The sequence below is a fragment of the Octopus bimaculoides genome, chromosome 13, assembly GCF_001194135.2.
Source record: "Octopus bimaculoides isolate UCB-OBI-ISO-001 chromosome 13, ASM119413v2, whole genome shotgun sequence".
NCBI classification, from domain to species: domain Eukaryota; kingdom Metazoa; phylum Mollusca; class Cephalopoda; order Octopoda; family Octopodidae; genus Octopus; species Octopus bimaculoides.
The window spans coordinates 63,384,970-63,389,508 of record NC_068993.1 but is presented as its reverse complement, the minus strand read 5'-3'; the positions used below and the strand labels follow the sequence as shown (position 1 = coordinate 63,389,508).

Below are 4,539 nucleotides of genomic sequence, written 5' to 3'. Positions count from 1 at the left end.
ATATATATATATATATATATATATACACACACACACACAATGGTATCCCAGAAATGACGGCTCGAAATAATATTTTCAAAACAAATACTTCACAACAGTCTTTATTGATTTAGAATTTTGTGTTCTTGCGATAAAAGCATTTAAATTTCAAAGCAAATAACATAGAGACATGTGTTTGTTTGTTTCTTGCAGATAAGGTGCGTGTAGAGAAGATATATACTTACAAAAAGGTGTAAACATATCCAAAACTGCAGACAACAATCCGGTGTGTTGAAGGAGACAGAAGGGTTTAGAAGACGACAAAACATAAACTGGTAGACGAGTGTGAGTGTAGGTATATGTGTGTGAGTGCGAGAGAGAGAAATAGAGACTTACAGGGAGAGAGTGAGACGGAGATAAGGGAGAGAGAGAGAGAGTGGTAGAGACTAGGAGAGAGTGAAAGTGAAGGACTCAGAGTAAAAGTGAGAGATAGAAAGTAATAAGAGTAAGGGTGATAGAGTAAGAGTGAGAGGATGACAGAGTAAGAGTGAGAGAGACACTGATTAAGAGAGAGAGAAGAAGAAAAGACAGTGACTAAGAGAGAGGGAAACGCAGGATAAAAGTAAGAGAATGAAAGTGAAAGAAACAGTGATTAAGAGTGAGGGAAGGAGAAAGAGTGAGTGAGAAGAAGAGAGAGAAAGGAAGAAATAGAGAGAGAAGTAGAGGAGCGGTTTTAAAACTATTTCTCACGGTTTGTTGATGTCTGTGAGAATGGTGGTGGGACACTTCGATCACTGTTGTTGTTTAGCTCTGATCGAGTTGACAAACTTATGATCAAAGACATTTCAGCCATGACCATCTCGTCATAAAGTACATCCAACACCATATCACTCATTCTTTGTGCTGTTTTTCATTATTAATACAAGGCGAGTGGAACTTGAAAGAGATTTGGCAGCTATTTCTAGCAGGCCGAACGAGGCTTTTGTTATTTCTTGATCAACGCTTTTCTTGTGTTACGAAGTTAGTAGCAGCAGCAGTGGTGGTGGTGGTGGTGGTGGTATACAAACGGGGATGGTGGCGGTGAAGTGAGGGGGGGGAGGATGTTGGTGGCAGTGGTGGTAAGAGGGGAGAAATGAGGAAGGGATAGTGGGGGTGGCGACAACGATAATAGAAGCGTGAGACGGTGGTAGCGGTGGTGGTTGTATTAATGGTGGTGGAAGAGTAATAATAGTAATACTAATGCGAAATGGCAGAAAGTATTGGAGTAGTAGTAGTAGTAACTGTTGTTTAACTTCAGATCAACTCTGAGCAACTCTTATGATTAACATCGCTCCAAAAGTGGCCATCCCGTCATTTTTGTAAATCTAAGACTACAATTGGAAGATGTGTCCTCTGTTTAAACTGAAAGAGTTTTGTTGCTATTTCTAACAGATGAGGCGACTCGATAGAAGCCGCCTCCTTAATTCGATCAGCAATTGTGGGACGGTGGGGGTGGTGTTTTGGGAGATCGAATAATATCAGCAGCAGCGGTACCAGTGAGAAAGAGAGTGGTGGTTGTCAGAGGTGGGGGAGGGCTGTCAGTGGAATAGGACGTGGCGTAAGGGTCGAAAGGAAGGTTATATAGGAATATATCGTATATACACATGCATATGCTAGCTCTAGAGTAAATATAATGAAAGAATGGGGGAGGGGGAGTAGTAAATAAAAAAAGAGGGGAATAAAATAGTAGCGCAGTGAGGGGAAGGGGGGGTCACGAAGAAAGATGAAGTAAAAGAGAAGAAGAAGAATATGAAGAGGTAAAAAAAAAAAAGGGAAAGGAATAAAGAGAAGACAAAGGGCAGGTTTATATTGATTTCTGACCAACTGCAAATATCTATTATAGATATCTAGTTTATTAATAGCCAGTGGGGCCGGGGAGAGGATAAGAGAAAGAAAGAGTGTATGCATGCATAGGAATGTTGAATGGAAGGTATCTATGAATGAAATGTAGAGGCAGAGTTCAACCAAAAACATTTGCCTGTGATTGTGTGTGTGTGTGAGTATGCGTGTGTGTGTGTGAATGTATATGTTTTCAGAGCAGAGAAAGAAGTGCCAGTTGTAGCCAGAAGAACCCACAGACACACGTATATGGAGTTCCAGAGAAGGAAACAAAATTAGCCTAAAGAATTTCTCTCAATAAAGCAATAGTTGATTTTTGCCTTACAAAGACGACTGTTGCTCTTCTATCAGTCGACCATTCTTATGCCAGAAACAAAAGAGGGTTGATTTCTATAGGAATGCTTGAATAATGGGGAATGCTGGAATTTCCCAGGAATGTGCTTCACAGGAAGAACATACAGTTAAACAGGGGCTAACATGCTTAATGCAAGGAGCCCAAAACAAAAAGAAAAGTTTCAATTACATTTATTTTCATAATGAAGAAAAATAATATAATTTGCTTCAATGACAGTTCTTGTCAAGAAAGCCAAGGGAGACAAACTCTTAAATCCCAAATAAACTTCAGATGTATGCAGGCATGGCTATGTGGTAAGAAGCTTGCTTCTCTACCACATGGTTCAGGGTTCAGTCCCACTGTGTGGCACCTTGGGCAAGTGTCTTTTACTATAGCCTTGGGCCAACCAAAGCTTTGTGTATGGATTTGGTAGATGGGGACTGAACGAAGCCCGTCGTATGTGTGTCTTTGTGTCTGTGTCTCCCCCCCCCCATCACTGCTTGACAACTGATGTTGGTGTGCTTAATTCCTCATAACCTGACAGAAGAGACTAACAGAATAAGTCCAAGGCTTTAAAAAAATAAGTCCAAGGGTCGATTTGTTCAACTGAAACCCTTCAAGGTGGTGCTCCAGCATGGCCAAAGTCAAATAACCGAAACAAATAAAAGAATACCATGGAGAGTAAGTCCTGTCTTTGACACGTTTTGGACTCGTTGTTGCAGCCAAGAATAGTCTAAACCAGAGTGACAGACATATGGTCTTTGGTAATGCTAAGTCTCACCTCTGGCAACTCCTCCTACAGGATACCTTCTGAGATATGAATTTTCTGGTCTTATCTTTTAAATTCCTTTCTCTCCACCAGCATGCATGCAAACGATAAATTCAACAATCTCCTGACCTGTCAGAGCCACTGTACCGTCTGATGTATACTAGAGAAACTCATTGGAAGCTGATAGGTTCCTCATCTTCATTAGCCATCAGCTGCAATATCATCAGATCCAATGGAAGCTTGCTGGTTAATTAATTTCTTTGATATTCTCTACCTTATCATCTCTCACTATATTTATTGGAATGAACTCAACATTTACTCCAGTATTACTAATTGAATTGGTTTGAAGAGATGGTTAGTGGTACCTTCATTGATTACTGTATGGATTTACATAATTATTTATATGTATAAACCTGGCATAAGCAACCTTTTATGAGAAACAGGTGGCATGAGACATGGCTCATTACCAGGTGGGCAACACTATTAAAAGAATTTAGGGTAATTCTTTGTCAAGTGTGACGTTCAGAAAGTCATGTGAGCTGCAGCTTGCTCACGATTGGTATAAACCAAAGTACAAATTGATAAAATGATTCCACTAATTATTGAAATGGTTATAACCATTTCTTAAACGTAAGTAATACCATCATCTTTGTTTGTTTGTTTATAATTAAAATCTGCAATCTATTTACCACTTAATTAGTTAATTTCCTCAGAATATCCAACAGATTAAATGAATAAAAAATACTTTATTTCCCTCATTACACATTTTGTTAGCCAGAATTTTGTGTGAGGTGTTTGACTGGGGCAGTTGCATGGATTTCCTAAATCCCTACTTACTCTCACTGTACATACATACATACATACATACATACATATATACACACATGCACACGCACAAAATTGGCATTACAGCTGTTTCTCAGTGGATTTCAAATTTCCCATATTACCTTGTTATTCTCAAGAACCTTTATACAAAAGGGGACCAGGAGGTAGCAGAGACCAACACCTAAAATATCAGTTGTTGTTTAATCCTGGGTGAGAAGTGACAAAGCAGACTTATGTCCAAAGGCAATCCAGTCAGGCCCATCCTGTCTGTATATCTAGAATTGTTCTATTCAGTGTGGTGTACTTTCCTGAAGCTGTTAACTTGTGATTTGAGGGAATTTAGCTGCTATTTCTAGCAGATGGAGTAACTGTATAGAGGCTCTCTCATTGATCTGTGTACCTAGAATAGTTAAAGGTCATACTGGTACACTTTGGTATGCAGTCAGTGGCTTGTTGTTTAGGAAGCAGTGACATAACACTCGTTTATCTGTATGTGCTACTATTTACAACTACACACACACACACACACACACACCTATGCATACAAAAATATGCTCACACACACACTAACACACCATAAACTCCCCCACACTGTACAACACACATGTGCACACACACACACACACACACACACACACATTCACACATACATTGATACACCACACACCTATACATATAAAAATATGCTCACACAGACACTAACATACCATAAACTCCCCCACATTGTACAACACACACATACACTAACACACAC

General features: G+C 39.5%; 1 protein-coding gene across 3 annotated transcripts in view; it reads right to left on the bottom strand.

The window, feature by feature from the left end:
- The window catches only part of LOC106867774 (kelch-like protein 8), a 128,870-nt gene that overhangs the window by 50,858 nt on the left and 73,473 nt on the right, over positions 1-4,539 (bottom strand). The window contains exon 1 of one of the 3 annotated variants that reach the window (XR_008265409.1): positions 225-1,001. The exons of 1 other annotated variant lie outside the window; for it this stretch is intronic. The gene's annotated coding sequence lies outside the window, so the exon portion shown is untranslated. Of the gene's footprint in view, positions 1-224; positions 1,002-4,539 lie in introns of those variants that run through there. One more of the 3 variants, XM_014912757.2, reaches the window with a different exon arrangement.